Below are 20,300 nucleotides of genomic sequence, written 5' to 3' on the forward strand. Positions count from 1 at the left end.
AGTTCAGGGTGTACCCCGCCTCTCGCCCGAAGATAGCTGGGATAGGCTCCAGCGCACCCGCTAACCTAGTGAGGATAAGCGGTGCAGAAAATGGATGGATGGACTGTTTTATGAAGTGATTTTTCAGGATTTCCTCATATAATTTTTATTTTATTCAGTTGTTCTCCATTCTTATTTTTAAAGTTACTTTATCTAATCCATTGGTTAATAATAAATGGGTCAGTTTTTCTTATACATGCTGTTGCTGATTATTGTTCTCTGTTTAATATCACTTCAACAAGCCTTTTCTAGCATTCCATATTACAAAATAAGTAAAGTATGTATGATTATTGTTGATACCGGATTGGACCGATATTGGTATTGGTCAAAATTCAAAGCTGCAATATCGATATCAGATCAAAAGTGAAAAAAATTTGATCGGGACATCCCTATTAATACATGTCTTTTTGGGATTATTCAATCTAAAGACTGGAAACTCTGGAATATCACAGTTCTGAAAGACAAGATGTAGTAATATAAAAGATGCCAAATACTAAATAGAATAAATAAAATAAATTAACATCTTTTTGGCTAGGTTTTGCATAATCCTGCTCGTTCAAACAACCCAGTGACGACGACGACGACCTCCTTGTCATTGACATGTTCATATTTATATTGTGACATCTTAATCTAGAAATCATTGCCTTCCACCCTCCAAGGTAACATTATCACGATTGAGATATGTTAGATTGAGACGTGCTGCTTTTTTAGAAATCCAACGAAACAATTGTCAAAATAGTTCAAAGTCTTTCCACCTTCATTGCATGTGATGCTAGCCTTGGTTTCAGCAGAGCGAGGACAGTGGGATTATTCAGAGAAGAATATGAAGTGACATGATGAAAGAATGGATCTGAATTCCATCTGGCCTGAGCTGATCAATACACCTTTTTGGTGCCCCTGGCCTAGCAAGAGCCAGCTCCTTTTCCAGACTAATAAAGATGACACCAAAGCTGCTACAGCGCTGGACTGTCAATAATTTTTAAAACCCCTATCAATTTTCCTTACAATTAATGGTTTCTTTGCTGAGAGGGTTTGAGGAGGTATTGTGGTGGTTGTGAGTTTTTCAGAAATGTGGGCAAACATTAGATGTATTATGACCCTGACCGAGTGAATGATGGACAATGGGACTTATTTGTGTCGACCACTTCCTCTATTCTTGCATGGATTTAGTAAACCTTAATCACATTAGTGTATACATCAGATTAAAAATAAAATAAAATTGTAATTTCCATCTCTAAAAAACAGGACATTATTTCAAATTGACAGTCCAGAAAATGCACAAACATAAATTGATTATGATTCAGTTACCGGTTTGGTGTGTGAAATGTCAGAAAATAGACAACAGTGTTGATTATTGTTTCCCAAAGTAAAAGCAGAAGTTTGCAATGTCTTATTTAACAGTCTGCTTTCATGGAGGGCTACAAAAATCTAAGAATATTTAGTATTGACAGGTGAAATTTGGATAATGTTAAGTGAAACAATGTCTCTAACGATTCATCGATTATTGAAATAGTTGATTTATTTGATAATTGATTAGTTGTCGATTAATCGTTGCACCTCTAATCCATATATCTACTTGTATATCCATACCAATCTTTGTTCTTTGTCTCTTAACAACATCTTTTATCTACAGTACATACTCCTACATAGTGGCCCTAGTGTTCAGACTAAGGGCCAACCCTAATTCTACCCCTGAGCCCTTCTCCTTCATCTTACCTCTTCCCCTTAGCCCTTCGTTTGGAGGGCCAAGATGAATGGGTAAATGGCCGAAGGAATTCGAACGACATGTCAGCACCCCTGACCTCCTGCCGGCTGTCGGCAATTGTTTACACTTGCAAGATGCCATCTTGTGTCAAATGAATGTTACTATTATCTTCTTTTCCTTCCGGCTTGTCCCTTTAGGGGTCCCCACAGCGTGTCATCGTTTTGCATGTAAGCCTCTCCTGCATCCTCCTCTCTCGCACCAACTGCCCTCATATCTTCAACCTTCTCTTTGGTCTTCCTCTTGCTCTCTTGCCTGACAGCTCCATCCTCATCATCCTTCTACCAATATACTCACTATTTCTCCTCTGGACGTGTCCAAACCATCGAAGTCTGCTCTCTCTAACTTTGTCTCAAAAACATCGAACCTTGGCTGTCCCTCTGATGAGCTCATTTCTAATTTTATCCAACCTGGTCACTCCGAGAGCGAACCTCAACATCTTCATTTTCGCCACCTCCAGCCCTGCATTCCTGTTGTCTCTTCAGGGCCACTGTCTCTAATCCGTACATCATGGCTGGCCTCACCACTGTTTTATAAACTTTGCCCTTCATCCTAGAAGAGACTCTTCTGTCACATAACACACCTGACACCTTCCTCCACCCGTTCCAACCTGCTTGGACCCGTTTCTTCACTTCCTGACCACACTCACCATTGCTCTGGACGGTTGACCCCAAGTATTTAAAGTCCTCCACCCTTATTATCTCTTCTCCCTGTAGCCTCACTCTTCCCCCACCACCCCTCTCATTCATGCACATATATTCTGTTTTACTTCGGCTAATCTTCATTCCTCTGCATTCCAGTGCATGCCTCCATCTTTCTAACTGTTCCTCCACCTGCTCCCTGCTTTCACTGCAGATCACAATGTCATCTGCAAACATCATGGTCCACGGGGATTCCAGTCTAACCTCACCTGTCAGCCTTTCCATGACCCTTGCAAACGGGAAGGGGCTCAGGGCTGATCCCTGATGCAGTCCCATCTCCACCTTAAAACATGTCCTGTATTATTCTAACATAGTTCTCTGCCACTCCAGACCTCCGCATGCAGTACCACAGTTCCTCTCTGGGTACTCTGTCATAGGCTTTCTCTAGATCTACAAAGACAATGTAGCTCCTTCTGACCTCTGTACTTTTCCATCAACATCCTCAAGGCAAATAATGCATCTGTGGTACTCTTTCTAGGCATGAAACCATACTGTTGCTCGCAAATACTCACTTCTGTCCTGAGTCTAGCCTCTACTACTCTTTCCCATAACTTCATTGTGTGGCTCATCAACTTTTTTCATCTCTAGTTCCCACAGCTCTGCACATCACCCTTGTTCTTAAAAATGGGCACCAGCACACTTTTCCTCCATTCCTCAGGCATCTTCTCACGCACTAGAATTCTATTGAACAAGCTGGTCAAAAACTCCACAGCCACCTCTCCTAGATGCTTCCATACCTCCACAGGAATGTCATCAGGACCAACTGCCTTTCCATTTTTCATCCTCTTTAATGCCTTTCTAACTTCCCCCTTACTAATCATTGCCACTTCCTGGTCCACCTCACTTGCCTCTTCTACTCTCCCTTCTCTCTCATTTTCCTCATTCATCAACTCTTTGAAGTATTCTTTCCATCTAGCTTTCACACTGCTGGCACCAGTCAACATATTTCCATCTCTATCCTTAATCACCCTAACCTGCTGCACATCCTTCCCATCTCGATCCCTCTGTCTGGCCAGCCTGTATAGATCCCTTTCTCCTTCTTTAGTGTCCAACCTGCCATACATGTCATTATATGCCTCTTGTTTGGCCTTTGCCACCTCTACCTTTGCCCTATGTCGCATCTCAATGTATTCCTTTCGCCCCACTTCTTCTTAGCTAACATTTTTCCTTGTATGATTTCCTGTACTGTGAGGTTCCACCACCAAGTCTCCTTCTCTCCTTTCCTGCCAGAAGATACACCAAGTACTCTCCTGCCTGCCTCTCGGATCACCTTGGCTGCAGTGGACCAGTCTTCTGGAAGCTCCTCCTGCCCACCGAGAGCGTATCTCACCTCTTCCTGAAATGCTGCACAACACTCTTTGTCTTCCTAATCTTCCTACCCACCACCAGACTCACACACCACCATCCTATGCTGTCTAGCCACACGCTCCCCTACCACAACCTTACAGTCGGTAACCTCCTTCAGATTACATTGGTTGGACAAGATGTAATTCACCTGCGTGCTTCTACCTCTGCTCTTGTAGGTCACCCTATGTTCCTGCCTCTTTTGGAAAAAAGTGTTCACTACAGCCATTTGCATCCTTTTTGCAAAGTTACCACCATCTGTCCCTCTAAGTTCCTTTCCTTTACCCATCACGTCTTCATCACTCACAACTCTCTCTCTGTCTGTGATGCTCAGAACTACTTCATCTAGCTCCTTCCAGAATTTCTCTTTCACCTCTAGGTCACATCCTACCTGTGAGGCATAGCCCCTAATCACTTTATACATAAAACCCTCAATTTCAAGTTTCAGTTTCAGCCTCATCACTTCACATCCAAGACATTCTTAGCCAACTCTTCTTTTAGAATAATTTCTCCATTTCTCTTCCCATCTACACCATAGTAAAATAATTTAAACCCTGCCCCTAAACTTCTAGCCTTACTGCCTTTCCAGCTGGTCTCCTGGACACACAATATATCAACCTTTCTCCTAATCATCAGGTCAACCAACTCCCGAGATTTTCCTGTCATAGTCCCAACATTCAAAGTCCCCAAATTCAGTTCTAGGCTCTGTGCTTTCCTCTTCTCTTTCTGCCGAAGAACCTGCTTTCCACTTCTTCTTCTTCTTCTTCTTCGACCTCGACCCACAGTAGCTGAATTTCCAACGGCGCCCTGCAGGTTGACTGCGCCGGTGGCGGACATTGTTAACCCGGGCCACGACCGATCCGGTATGGAATTCTTTGGATTAAAGCCAATATTTGTTTGGCAAAGTTTTAAGACGGATGCCCTTCCTGACACAACCCTCTGCATTTATCCGGGCTTGGGACCGGCCTACAGTTTGCACTGGCTTTTGCCCCCCATAGGGCTGTTTTTTTGAATGTTACTATTATAAATAGCTTTTTTTAAAATTTAAGTGTCTGTTTTATGCAGTTTCTAAAGGTGACTGGTATTTTAAAATTGTTTATAGCAAATATTCGCTACCACGTGACAGGGTGCATACATATCTATATTTCATCTTTATATCTACTCTAGAAAATTTTTTTTATCAACGGAACATTTTGACAAACTGACTTTATGGCCTAGCATCAGTCAATAAATAACACCAATAACAACCATCAAAAAATACAACAAAACATTTGTAAACACACACAAAAAAAGAAAACATCTCACACAGAATAGAATCTAAAATTACTTTATTGTCATTGTCACAGGAAATTATTAGTTAGGCATCTCATAATTTACAGCGTTGAGGTAAAACTGAAGCACACAATTAACAAAAAGACACTTAAAGAACATAGTTATTGACATTTGGGATAATTTAACTTTAAAATTGTAAAAACATATTTTTTTTATGGCTAAACCTTTAGCCACACTTAGCCAGTCCTCGTCACTGGGAAGCCGATAAGCTTTAACGATGTGGGTCCAATTAAAACTCCCTAGTCATCAATCAGGAGCCTGATTTGGGAAAATACTCTTAATCGCGAGGGTTTTCTTTGTTTCTTTTCAACAAATATTGTGGTTTCGATTTAGCAATCGGGAGGAAGTTTATCTTCAGTATTATTCACTAAACACAATAAATACATTATTCTATGACCAACACACCATTGGATGTTGCCAACAAATAACTATTTCCTGTAGGCTAGGTCTAAATGTTATGATTAATTGATATGAAGTAGTTATTTTACTATTGAATTGTTAAAAGAAAAATGTTAAATCGCAATAGAATGTAAAAATGTAATACTCTATAATAATGCTCTTCCCAGTAGCACTGCTGTCATTGTCAGTCGAGTATAAAGTGGAGAGTGACACGACTGACACATTTCATCACTGATTTGCGTATAAAAGCGGTTCAAATGGTAAACTATAGTAAATGTCCATTAATGTTCTTATCAAAGTAAAATTATTGAGATGATTCACTTATTTGATGATCCACAAGAAGGATCTTAGAGATAAAGTATAGCGTGACGAGTGACGCTTTTTGTCACCAAGATGTGAGTATAAATGGTTGAAACACTAATCCTATAGTTTTTCACATCTCAATATATTTCGCAGGTTTAAAAAATTATTATTATTATTTTTTTCCAATATTGTGCAGCACTAGTGTATGTACAAAGTAAAATCCGTAAGTGTGTGGGCACCTGTCGCACACACACTCCTTTGTAATGTGTATTGATAAATCCCGCCTGTTCTAAACTGCCATGCTCGCATACGCTGACCCTCATTTTCATTGAGAATCGCCTCCAATCGATCATATATGGGAGCAAAAATCCCTTTAAGACTGTGCGGATTGACATTCCTCTCCGAAAAAGAGGGAAGAGAAAATGAATATCTCTGAGACAGACTTTGAGGAACTTGTCGGAGAAGGGGAAACAAACCATAAAATACTGTTTGGAACAATGAATGCAGGTGTTACCAACAAAAGGAAAAAATGACATGGGAGACTTTAACCACTGCTGTTAATTCTATTGGATCAGTGAAAAGAGCAGTCTCTGGAAAAAAAAAAAATAGTTTGACAACAAACTCAATGCCAAAAAACGTGTCAAGGCCTACGCATAAGTGCATTTATATTGCAAGCATTATTTGGGACAGGGTACGAGTGTCCTAGGAGGATGGCTGGCTGCTGCATGAATACGCTAGGCTTGTCACAATAATTTTTTTTAGAAGGCGATATATTTATAAAAAGTATCACGATAAACAATAATGTTTTTTTAATGCCTCTGAAATCATGAAAAATAAGGCCCGCCCTTATTATTTTTTATATTAATGTTTTTGTTGATATTATTATTATTGTAATTATTTTCTTTCTTGTTTCTCGATTAAATTGTTTGTCTTTACTCTGTTATATGGATCCACGTGGGTCTGAAATAAAGAATAAAGAGCTGCAAGACTAGCCTGGTTTCCATGGAGCCTTCTATTACGATTATAATCGGTTGAAAAGCCCAAACCATATGAAAGTGCTCCATATAAAAACCTCAATCGGAATAAACAGGCCGAATCCGAATGGAATTTCATTTGGTTTCACAGGGGTGGAATATTCCTGTTCAGAAGGAAATTTTTGCCATTCAGAGCCGGGAAAAGCTCTGTCTGTGCATGCTTCGTCTCGACGTAAATACGCGGTGACGTCATCGTTTTACGCATGCCGTAAATATGCCGACTCCCGACGGAGCTCGTATGCGACGGATATCTTTTTAACTACTTACAGTAAGTTGCTTTTATCAAACATTTTTAAAAATAAACGTATAAAAACAATCCCAACTATTGTGGTGAATTGACGATGGACCTCCATCTTGATACATGACGTAATATTCACGACGAAATACGCATGTCACATGACTGTTCCAATTCAATGTAGTGCACATCATGCATAGACGTGATCGGAATATATCGCGTCACAAGTAAACAGTTGACCAGAGATCTTCAATCGAAATGATTGCAATCGTAATGACAAAAAAGTCTCCATGTAAACCCGCCTACTGTGTGGTTGGTCCTCTGAAAACGAGCCCTTCACCTGTCAATCAAATATATGTTGACGATCGTTGTCGTCAACTATTGGCTGAATAATGTGTGCCACTGAGGGTATGCTTTATAAACAGTTAACTTTCCTGTGTTTGTGTTAATTGGGGATTCAAACCCACAACAACGCGGAGTGAAGCGCTGATATTTTAAACGACATCGCAGCGGTGTTGTGAGCTGTTTAGCTTAACTGGCAAACTCATTAGCTCGCAGGCTAGCTTGTTAGCTTTTGAGCTAGCTCATTAGCTCACGACAACAAACAGTTAACGTTCCCTTAAGTGTCTCTGTTGTGTTAATCTACGCGCTGCATATGGAGCAAGGCTTTGGAGTGTGGAGTATTGGACGCAGCCAACCGTGGCAAGAGTGTACCGGTCCGCCAGCATTCCATGAGCCCACTAGCGGCTAATGACACAGTTGTCCAACTCTTGTCGGCTCACTGTGTGATCCGCAGGCCGGCTCATCACAACATTGACCATTTATCAAGTCTGGAAAAACTACCTTGTCCATTTTATTTATCGAACTATAAGTCTATAAAGTAATTATTGTGACAGGCCTACACATCATTTAATGACCGAAAACTGTCATCAATCGTCACCAAAATGTATGTGGACATCTCTACTTATGCTCACTTCAACCTCAGAAAATATCAGAACGATCGCTCCAAAATATTGGAAGATATGGACGTTAAGCATTTTCCTCTCCAGAGGCGCTCACTATATAATTGCTTCAGCCATCCATTTCCTGTACCGCTTATCCTCGCTAGGGTCGCGGGCGTGCTGGAGCCTATCCCAGCTAACTGCGGACAGGAAGCGGAGTACACCCTGAACTGGTCGCCAGCCAATCGCAGGACTATGACATTGCTTAATGAGGAAAATGCTTCACGTCCATAAAATTCAAAATATTGGGGCGAACGTGGTGATATTTTCAGAGGTGGAAGGGGGCCTGACTAGAGATGATCACAAAACGTTTGGTAAAGATTGAAGGTAGTTTTGTGACATTAAAGGTCGTTAAGCTTTTTTAAATTTACATTGTAGATTGTCCCATCCTATTACTTGGAGGAGCACATGCACCTACAGACCTATTCTGTAGAATTAATGATGTGGATCGCAGATTATTTGTGCATTGATTGGATGAATTCCTTTCCTATTCACATAGCTCGATTTGTTGTGTGATGGTGCTTAAAATGAAATGTGGGTGCAATCTATGGCTCCAACTATATGTTTGGGAAACACTTGTTTAATTTCCGCTTCTTGGTGATGTCTGTATGGGAACTGTATTTAAATAGGAGCCAATTCAGTTTAGTGTCGATTGCGAAATGATGCACATGTTTCCAATCTCCCGCTAAAATGAACCATTGACCACAAGTGCGTTCTGTGTATAGTTTCACTGTTCTACCACAAGGTTTTGTGTCTATGCATGGTCAGAGCTGTGTGTAAAAATAATCCAACTTTATTAATCCCATACTTTGTGTGGGAATGTTCGTACACACAAGCTTTACGCACACTTCTGTGTGTATGCACGCTTGACAAAATGAGGACACAGTGTCTTTCCCACCTCTTGCGCAGAGTCATCCAAGATTGGCTCCACCGCCCCCCAACCGTAATGAGGATAAACTATATAGAAAATGGATCGATTGAATTTTTATTTTTTTCAAAATAAGGATGATTTCATTTAATTTGCTTTGGACGTGTAGGTACTAGATAGTCATATTTAATTTTTTTTGGGACGGTTTATTGAAGAGCATTGGCAGGTTCTGAAGCTCTGCCACTCTTCTGCTGTAAATAGGCCTTATAGCCTTACACTAGCCTACCCTTCATTTATTCATTGTAATTAGTGATCGCCCCCAGAAGGCATGTCTTTTTGGGGTTATCGGATTCATCGTGTACTCCTCTTAAGACTGTCTCCATGGACTATTGTTCTCCGCTTCCTCTGCGTTTTTTACTCACTGACATGCTCTGGGATTACAGCAACACTATCTCCTCATCATTTCAGTGAATGGAAGCGGCATTTGAAGGCCTTCGCTGATTTTAGCGAGATGTAAAAACAATGCAAAGCGGCACGTGACATCCACAGGACTGGAATCTATTTGCGGTGGGGTTAAGTTTAAACAGAAAATTTACTGAATAACTTGGAGCAATCCACCCATTTTCCGTACCGCTTTTCCTCACTAGGGTTGCGTGTCTGCTGGCACCTATCTCAGATGACTTCGGGCAAGAGGCGGAGTATCCCCTGAACATCCAACATCCAATCGCACGGCACATACAAACAGAAAATTGATCGATGGATTAAAATGCATGAGAATGTTTTCTATTTCGAGTGTTATTTTTAACACTGATTTCTGTAATGTTTTACTCATAATGTCAGCGGAATTATTCATTATTCAAAAAGTTGAGAATTGTCAGCGAAGATTTATCTGCGATGCAGATGCAGTCCTCAAAATTGCCACGTGTCTTGTGAGTCATTGGTTCCTGATGCCTGTGCTAAAGTGACTAAAGACTTAAAGTGCTTTGCTTCCCAGATGCTTATCTGATACAAGTACCATGTTAATAAATTTTCAGCGTTGGATTGATCTCTGGCTGCCATATATTTTTAATATTCCTCCCAGGTTGAAAAGGAGAAAAGTGCCTGTTGCCATTCCTGAAGGTCATTTTGTGGGAGTTGCAGTTAGTGTGGTGACTTTTCACATTCCTAATGAGATACAGCTGCCCACAGAAGTACCTCGCCATGCAGTTAAGGCTGGATTCTGTTGCGTAAATAAAAGTCCCAAAGCGGATCATGTCAAAACTGCCCTTTGCTAGATTGAAGGACAAGGGAGAAAACAAACAGTTTAAGGTAGATATATTTGCCCTGTTCCCAGAAGCTCTGTCGCTTCTCTCGCAGCCTGTTGTAGGCTTCAGCAGCCGTGGTGTCGCTTTAATTGCCTGTTACCTGCGAACTAACTAAAGTTGAGTGGAGGATGTGAGCTGCATGTCAAATAGATCCATCCTTCCAACTGGACCCACTGCCTTCATGTGGGTTTGAGTGTAAATTGGTGGAGGACTGCTCATTTAAATATGTTGCAGTGTATTTGACTGTCCCTTCTCTTAAAATGACTCTATATATATATATATATATATATATATATATATATATATATATATATATATATGCTTAGCACTCAAGAACAGAGGTGAGGTTAGGTTTGTCCGATTCTTGACATGACTGTTGTGTATGAGAGCAAATTTCAGACAGTTCATGTGACAAAATACACTCCATTCAGTCAGTTTAAGCTGGGTCCAATCACTTTCCGGGTTGTGTACCTTAAGCCAGGGCAATCAGAGTACCAAGGGTGTTTGAGGACAGTCACAAGAAAAATATTGATTACCTCACAATGGTTACCTCAGAAAAGGACGGAGACAGGCAGCGTGTGTTGGTCTATAGGTCGATAGTAATTGTTCATTAAGCGCTGTGGTCTTCAAAGGCGTGGCCAGAGGACAAGTTTCAATCCCCATCTGTCTCATCAGATCAATAAAGTGCTCATCAGCCCCACTTTTGACCAGAGTGGACAGAACCTGGGATTGGTCCTTCCAGGACAGCGAGTCAGGGAAATTGACCCGGCATGAGAACGAACTACAAGGATGGCACACCGATAATTCCCTCCTTATTAATGAGCCCACTCTTTTAGTGGTTGTATTGTACCTGCGTGGATAAAGTGGCGACTCTGTCCACAGTACATACAGAGCTGAGCGTTGTTACTCCATGCTCTCTCTTCAGGAGAGAGCCTAGTGCGTACCACTTGCATTGGCTATACAACGTCAGTGAGGGGCGGGAGTTGAAACGAAGCTTGTGTCGGCTGAATGGATGATTGATTTGCGCACGAAGGAGAGACGTGCTGAATGGTTGGAGCTGGTTGTCTTTCAAGATATTTATGGCTGAATTAACAAGTTGATCAAGGTTGGCGGGTTCATCTTGGGAGGCCAATTTGTCCTAAAGGGGACTCTTTGCTTGGTAATTGAATTTTGACTGCGTCTGAAACTCAACGGAGAATTCCACCACGGTGCGGGGACCCTGGCAAAGGGACATTAACACATGCGTGCACCTACACACACACGCACACACACACACACACACACACACACACACACACACACACACACACACACACACTGGGGCGGAGCTCTGGGTACTCAGACAGCAGTCCTGACACTGAGTACCAGAACTTAAAATGCAAACAATGAAAATGTTAAAATTTGTTTTTTTTCAGTAGCAGGCCTTTTTGTGGTGACAGTAGCTAATGACAACACCTTCAACTCTATCACTGCCTCCAGAATCTTGTTCTTTGAAAAGAAATACCGATGATTAGATAGTGGCTTGTCTCAGAGCACCTACTGTACACACTCTAGAGCACTCACTTCAACGCCAACATGTGTGGATCTCATGTATTCAAGATTTCAGCTACTCCAACCACAAAGTGGACATTTTTAACATCGAGCTAATGTTTAATGGAAACCTATGCGAGTGATTGCGCTCTTATAATCCATCAAAATCCTGTTTGCACCAACAAACATTTATTTTCTTGATGTTGTTTCTCATAATCTGTCTTCGTTTCTGTAATATAGCTCCACATGTTCTCACTTGGACAGGAATGCCAAGCCTCTGCCTTTTTGGACTTACTCACTCTTCGCTCCATATAACATGATAGCCATACCAAAGTGTAGCATCTCCTTTGCATGTTGTATTTCACTCAGTCTGCTTATATTGCTTGTTCCTAAAATTCAAGCAGTGTAAGTGATGTGCAATGAAAAGTGATGATATACAAACAATTACACACGCATTGGTTCACATTAAGGTGTCTCACTTGATACATGATCCTTCAAGGGGAATTTGAATTTGCATTCTGCTGTATATTTTTTAGCATGCGCCATCCCCAATCCTTACAAATGAGCTATAGCCATCCCCCAAAAGTGTTATTTTAACTGTGATAATTGGGCTGCGACACGCTTTGCAAGTGGCTTAATTATTATTTATTTATTTTTGTACTTTTTTGGCTCTGTTCAATACAGTGACACAATAATTCCAAATCAGCAACTTCTTCATTATTGTGTTAAACCCTCAGAAATGAAATATCGATGCCTCCAAATTCCTCTGCCACTAATTGGGGAAATGCAATCAGTGGCAGGAGCTCATTGCGTCTTATAATTGCACTGTAGTTTACTCTGAACTTATATTTCTAAAATTCTAAACTGTAAAAATGACAGAACACATCACGAAGTGGAACAATCAAGAGTTCCGATTCAAAAACTTTCCCCTCCTATAGGAATTAAGTGAAATGCAAGAATGTGTGTGTGGGTGGGACAAAACTGTTGTACTAATAAAACCTTCATACTAGTGTAAAAATAAGCTAACAACTATTAAATTAATAACTACAAAAGTGAATTTTTCCATTTTTATCTAAAATCAGTCCGATAGCAAGAGAAAGAAAAAGTCTAATTTGGACATTCAATTCAGACATTCAAGACTGAAAAATACAAATACCTTAATTTCTCGTGTATTTCCCCTAAATATTTTCAAAAGTCCCCTCCTGGAGCCGTCACCTTATCATGGTGGAGGGGTTTGTGTGTCCCAATGATCCTAGGAGCTAAGTTGTCTGGGGCTTCACGCCTCTGGTAGGGTCACCCATGGCAAACGGGTCCTAGGTGAGGGACCAGACTAAGCACTGCTAAAAGACCCCTATGATGAACAAAACAAATGGATGTAGGTTTCCCTTGCCCGGACGCGGGTCACTGGGGCCCCCCCCCTCTGGAGCCAGGCCTGGAGGTGGAGCTCGAAGGCAAGTGCCTGGTGGACGGGCCTGCACCCATGGGGCCTGGCCGGGCACAGCCCGAAAGGGTAATGTGGGTTCCCCTTCCCATGAAGTCACCACTTGTGGGAGGGGCCATAGTGATCGGGTGCACTGTGAGCCGGGCGGTGGCCGAAGGCAGGGACCTTGGCGATCCAATCCCCGGCTACAGAAGCTGGCTCAAGTGACGTGGAATTTCACCTCTCTGGTGGGAAAGGAGCCCCAGCTGGTGTGTGAGGTTGAGAAGTTCCGACTAGATATAGTCGGGCTCGCCTCCACACACTGCTTGGGCTCTGGTACCAGGCCTCATGAGAGGGGTTTGGACTCTCTTCCACTCTGGAGTTGCCCATGGTGAGAGGCGCTGAGCAGGTGTGGGTATACTTATTGCCCCCCGGCTCGGCGCCTGTACATTGGGGTTCATTCCAGTGGACGAGAGGGTAGCCTTCCTCCGCCTTTGGGTGAGGGGACGGGTCCTGACTGTTGTTTGTGCCTATGTACCAAATAGCAGTTCCGAGTACCCACCCTTTTTGGAGTCCTTGGAGGGGGTGCTGGAGAACGCTCCTGCTGGGGACTCCATCGTTTTGCTGGGGGACATCAATGGTCACGTGGGCAATGACAGTGAGACCTGGAAGGGCGTGATTGGGAGGAACTGATCCCGTGATCAGAACCCGTGTGGTGTTCTGTTATTGGACTTCTGTGCTCATCACGGATTGTCGATAGGCAACTCCATGTTCAAGAATAACGGTGTCCACACTTGCATTTGGCACAAGGACACCCTAGGTCGCAGTTTGATGATCGACTTTGTGGTTGTGTCTTCAGACTTGCGGCCGCATGTCTTGGACACTCGGGTGGAGAGTGGGGCGGAGCTGTCAACTGATCACCACCTAGTGGTGAGTTGGTTGATGATGGGGGAAGATGCCGTTCCGACCTGGCAGGCTCAAACGTATTGTGAGGGTCTGCTGGGAACGTCTGGCATAATCCTCTGTCAGAAGGCGTTTCAACTCCCACCTCTGACAGATCTTTGCTCATGTTGCGGGGGCTGTGGGGGACATTGAATCCGGTTGAACCATGTTCTGCGCCTCCATTGCTGAGGTGGCCGACGGGAGCTCTGGCCGTAAGGTGGTCGGTTCCTGTCGTGGCGGCAACCCCCGAACCCGTTGGTTGACAACAACGGTGAGGGATGCCGTCAAGGTGAAAAAGGAGTCCTATCGGCCCTTTTTGGCCTGTGGGACTCCTGAGGCAGCTGATGGGTACCGGCTGGCCAAGCGAATGCAGCTTTGGTGGTCGCTGAAGCAAAAACCCGGCTTCAAAGAAATTCGTCTCAGGAGGGGGAAGCAGTGCACCACCATTGTATCCATCTTACAAATTCTGCCTGGGTAATAAAACATATGAGCACAACTGTGTGTTTTCTCATTTACTAAATAAAAGTAGGGCTGTAAATTTCAAAATAAGAGCAAGTAAATAAAAAGAAAGTATTAAGTGTTCAAATAAAGTGCTTAACTAATATTTTTTTGAAAAAACTAACAAAATACAGATCATACTTGTTTTGATCATATAGGTACATGAAAGATACTGCAATTTCAGCCTATCACCATCTTATGTCTGCTGATGTGAAACTGCATCATATTGACATATTACAGAGCATAGAGTTCTATTAGAGTTAACTTTAAAACAACCGCAGCCCAGTCTCTCGGCCACTGCTGCATTGCAGTATTTAGGCCACCGTGTTGTTGTTGGCACTCGGTTTACTTGCATTTAGCAGGTCAACATTAATTTGATATGTTAGCCGTACATGCTGTGAATGTTCTGATGTAGAGTTGGTGGAGCCTGTCATTTGTTTTCTCCTCTGGGTGAGTCTGAAACTGACTTCCTGTCTTCACCATGGGAACATCACGTTGCTGTCTTTCTCCCGGCTCTCGGCGCTCTGCTGCTTCTGGGCAGCCCCAGTATTAATTATTATCCGGGATATAAATAGGCTGACACTCTGACAGGGAAAGACGGTCTAATGGGCCTTTTTGATGTCCTGTACCCTGTATGGCGAGCTGCTGTGGTGGCTGTTTGTCCCCACACTAACATCAGCCTCAGCAGATGGGCATGTGACCAAGCAGCAACTCTTGTGTACCATTGTGAGGGTGGCGTCATTTTCTAAAACCTCTCTTAATTCTAACAAGAGCTGATGACAAGGGTGCGTAGATATCAACACATAGAATGGTGTGAAAAAGTGGTTGCCGCCTTCCTGATTTATTTTTTTGTATATTTCTCACACACTTAAATGTTTCCCATCATCAAATAACTTTAATTAGTCAAAGACAACACACGTAAACACAAAATCCAGTCTTTAAATGGTTTTTACTATTAAGGGAGAAAATCCAAACCTACATGGCCCTGTGTGAAAAAGTCAAAAGTCTGTTAAAAACATAGCTGTGGTTTATCATACCTGAGTTCAATTTCTCTAGCCATACCAGGCCTGATACTGCCACACCTGTTGTCAGTCAATAAATAACTTAAATAGGAACTGCCTGTCAAAGTGAAGTACACCAAAACGTCCTCAAAAGCTAGACCTCATGCCGATATCTGAAGAAATTCAGGAACAAATGAGAAAGAAATCAATTGAGATCTATTAGTGTAGAAAAGGTTATAAAGCCATTTCTAAAGCTTTGGGACTACAGCGAACCACATTTAAAGCCATTATGCACAAATGGTGAAAACAACCTTCCCAGGAGTGGCTGAGAAAAATTAGCGTGATTTCTTGTGTATAATGTGCACCCATGTATAATACGCACCCCCAAAGTTGACCTCAAAATTCTGGAAAACTCTTCTTCCTTTGTATAATGCATTTTTACGATGCATGATTTGCTTCTACCGATATGATCAAAACATGAAGTATTATCTGTATTTTTTTTTTTTTTCAAATAATTATTCTGAAGTTAAGGACTTTATTTGAACACGTAATACTTTATTTTTATTTACTTGCTCTTATTTTGAAATTCACAGTCCTACTTTTATTTAGTAAATGAGAAAACACACAGTTGTGCTCATATGTTTGATTACCCAGGCAGAATTTGTAAGATGGGTACAATTCTTTAAAGAAAACATGAAGGGCCAGATGAAACACATTTAGTTTTATTTTAATGGGATTCAAATTAAACTGTCAAGCATTTCAGAAAATCATTATCATCAAACAAAACATAACCATAAATAAATAAATAATGGTTGTTGTTCTGTCATCAGTCATATTAAAAAAACAAACAAACAAACAAAAAAAAACAATATTTCACAAATTCTGCCAGGGTATGTAAACTTATGAGCATAACTGTACATATTTTGCAGTCATACGTACCCCCGTCATATTGGAATGAAAGTGTAGGCTACACCTTTTTCATAGCTTCTAGGTGGCGCTGGCATATTATAATGAAAGTGTACACCTTTCTCATAACCTCTAGTTGGCAGTGGCACATTGAAATGAAAATGTACCGCTTTTTCATAACCTCTAGATGCTGGCAGGTTAATTGAAGACTCTGAATTGCCCGTAGGTGTGAGTGTGAATGGTTGTTTGTTTATATGTGCCCTGCGATTGTCTGGCGACCAGTTCTGGGTCTACCCCACCTCTCGCCCGAAGATAGCTGGGATAGGCTCCAGCATGCCCGCGACCCTAGTGAGGATAAGCGGTACTGAAAAATGAATGAATAAATGCATGCTAACTTAATACCATGTTGGCGAAAGCGTAATGGATAATTACTAGCTAACGGTATCGCTCTGCAAAGACCTTCCTCTTCACTCTTTATGTGTCTGTCAGGTGTCTTCAAAGGGTAAGCGGTTTTACTGTTCACTGTAATACCGTTAACTTCTCTTTATACTCGTAGGACTGTTTAGAATGTTAATGTGACTTGACTTTGCATTTAAAGGGGAATAATTCGAGGGGCAAGAATGTTTTATATGCCGCCACTAGTCTAAACACGGTATACTGAGTAATATTGCGTTTGTGAAATAAGAATTAAACAGATAAATTAATCAATTTTCATCAAACCCAGGGGTCAGCCAGGCAATATCGCCCTCTGCTGTCGACTGAAATTAACGTCACAAGTATCCTCACACTTGCATCGCGAACGTCACGTGACCAAACCCGGAAATTACAATAGTGGGCTCCCTTTGTATGCTGCGATAATAAATAGTTTGAACGATATTCGAGTAAGTTTAGGTTCACTCATCACGGGAAAACTGGCTGACAATGCACTGCGTCATGTGGAAAGCTTTGCATCACCTGCCAAACTCAGACAAGTTGAGGAATAAATGGCTTAAATTTATTTTGGGAGAAATGTGGATTTCGGAACCACAAGTGCGCTGTGTTCTGGCCCTTTTCGTGGAGAATCGCTTCTTAAAATAAGCTTCCGTACAGTGCCGTGGAACTGCATTTCCGGGTTTGGCTAGACAGCCGCCTCCAAGTCATGCAAATACAGTATATAAAACCATTTGTGTTTTATAACAATACTCAACTATATTCATCATGTTGAATGTAAATGTAAACCCAAATTGTGCGCGAGATATGAATGTAGTGAGCTGGCTACTTGAAGTGATTGAATGCGACCCACTTCCAAAAATATCCTCCTCTCTTTTACTTTGGCCACATGACAGCTCCCCTCCTCTGTGGGGTTGTGAGTAGTAGGCGAACAATCAAATGCTTCGTGAATTCTGCTTCACAATGGTAGTATGACACCCTCACATCGAATTCAATGAACGCGAGGTCGCTATGAATGCTTGGCCCTGCTGCCGAGATATTGCCATTCGCCATTGGCCAATCAGAGTGAAGCAGTTTTCCATATTTACACTGAGATGATGAGTGATCCAATCAGAGCAAATCTTATTTACCTGTCATATATTATTGAGATTGTCTCAACTGCCAGGCGAAAAGACCAACTACAATAGTTTGAAAAGGGACTTCCTGGGCATTTTCAATCGAAATCATCTTGCAAACCCGATAAAACAACATAGAATCGGATCATAAAAAATTTGAAGGAAGGGGACCTTTAATAAAGATTTTTGAATGGTTCCTCAGTCAGTCAGTGAATTTGATGATCCCGTCCAAGCCATTATAAAGAGCGGTAGTGCAATCAATTATGAGGCTTCCAATCCCTCCCACACCTGGACAAGCTATGGCTGTTGAATATTCTGCTTTCGCTCTTGACGGTTGTGGAGCAGAAGCCATTATTACAATAATCTGCCTCCCTTTGATGTTCTTACAGCACAAGTTAAACTCATCAATTCTTAAGCAAAACAACTTTGTTACGTATGAGTGTTTGAATTGGTTTGCAGTCGCTTCCCCTTTATTGTCTGAATTCAGCCAACCTGTCAAAATCCATGCAAATATTTCTTGCAACAAAAAAAACAAACAAACCCAAAAAAAACTGGAAAATATGGGTAGTGCCCTGGGAGGTTTATCTGTGTTGGCAGGCCTGGGCTCCATCACCATGCTAATAGAGACTGCAGCTCATAGCAGATAAGAGCCCCCGAGACAAAGAAGCACCTCACCTCGACCACCGCTCACAACAATGGGGAAATGACTAATAACGTTGGACAATTTGCCCCAGTTTAATTTTTTCCTTTTGCCCTGGACTTCGTATATTCTGTGCTAGTATCAGGAGTACATTGTAGGATAATCAAACAGTGGTAGAGCAAGTCAAGTAATTCAAAGAACTTAATTTATTGTTAAAATTTAGGCTTGAGGACCTTTTTATCCACTGTGGTTAAACTGTATGTGCCTCTAAAATGGCACAATGGTCAACCTCACATTTGTTAGCATATGGAAGAGTTTGCCATAGGAAATCAGGTGAAGTATCTGTTCCATGTTCAAATTGTCACTCCAGAGCAGGGGTGTTAAACTCTTTTTTTGTCTGGGGCCGCATTGTAGTTATGATTTCCCTCACAGGGCAGTTAGAACAATGAAACCATATAAATGTTTAATCATTACCAAAACATATTATTACCATTACACATCAAATTGAGGGATAACCAGTTTTGAAATCAGAAGACAAGGATAATAGTTTGTTCAAGTATTGTTTAAGTTACTGTAGAGGAAGGGTTTGGTAACAGAAAAATGCAGTATCTCAACATTGTTTATTATTATGACAATTTGGAATTTAGGTACAGATTTTAGCAAAAATCACGGAAGTTGACGAGCTTAAAATGATGTGGCGGGCCGCATCAGGCCCCCGGGCCTTGAGTTTGACATCTATGCTCAAACTCAAATTCACAGTGGGCCAAAATTAAAAATTGAGACAATGTCGCGGGCCAGACAGGTCTGTCCTTTACTTTACTGAACAGATAATCTGCCTCCCACCTGTCTTGGAAGTTAACTGTTTTCCATCTTTCGTTTGGCCATTTTTGGGAAGGGGAAGTGTAAGTTTGCTCCAGGAGACTGGTAGCATAGTTGCTAACGACTGCAACAGAAAGGGAAGAGGCGCTTGCCGGTCTAGACTGATGGGCCAACACGCAAGCAAAGCATTCTGGGATTTGTAATATTAGTGGCGCATGTGCTATATACTGGCGGGCCAGCTCTAATACACACTTAATATGGTCTTGCAGGCCAAATATAATTACATCGTGGGCCAAATTTGGCCCCCTGGGCGGAGTTTGACATATATGCTCTAGAGCAGTGGTCTCCAAACTACGGCCCGCCTCCACATTTGGCCCCGCCCCCTGAACAATACCAGAGACGCATTATGATTTTTTTGTCAGTCTGGCCACGCGATCGAGACTCATACACGCATAGAATGTGACAATCTATTCCACCCCTCAGCAGTCTGTGCCGCTATCTGAACCCACCCCCCATAAAAAATCCTAGACTCGCCCCTGTCAAATAGAACGGAATAATGGCGAAAAGGTTAGGTAAGAGGAAAGATTGATTCAGAATGCAGGGTATTTAACCTGCAGTGGACAAACAATAATTTTTTTGTACAATGCAAAGAAAAGGCAGTTTGTCTCATCTGTCGAG

General features: G+C 41.9%; 1 protein-coding gene and 1 pseudogene across 2 annotated transcripts in view; one reads left to right on the forward strand and one right to left on the reverse strand.

Moving 5' to 3' along the window:
- Positions 1-20,300, forward strand: part of enox2 (ecto-NOX disulfide-thiol exchanger 2) — a 261,786-nt gene that overhangs the window by 11,451 nt on the left and 230,035 nt on the right. The gene's annotated exons all lie outside the window — the stretch shown is intronic.
- Positions 2,109-2,984, reverse strand: LOC133407756 (uncharacterized; annotated as a pseudogene).

The sequence above is a fragment of the Phycodurus eques genome, chromosome 9, assembly GCF_024500275.1.
Source record: "Phycodurus eques isolate BA_2022a chromosome 9, UOR_Pequ_1.1, whole genome shotgun sequence".
NCBI classification, from domain to species: Eukaryota; Metazoa; Chordata; class Actinopteri; order Syngnathiformes; family Syngnathidae; genus Phycodurus; species Phycodurus eques.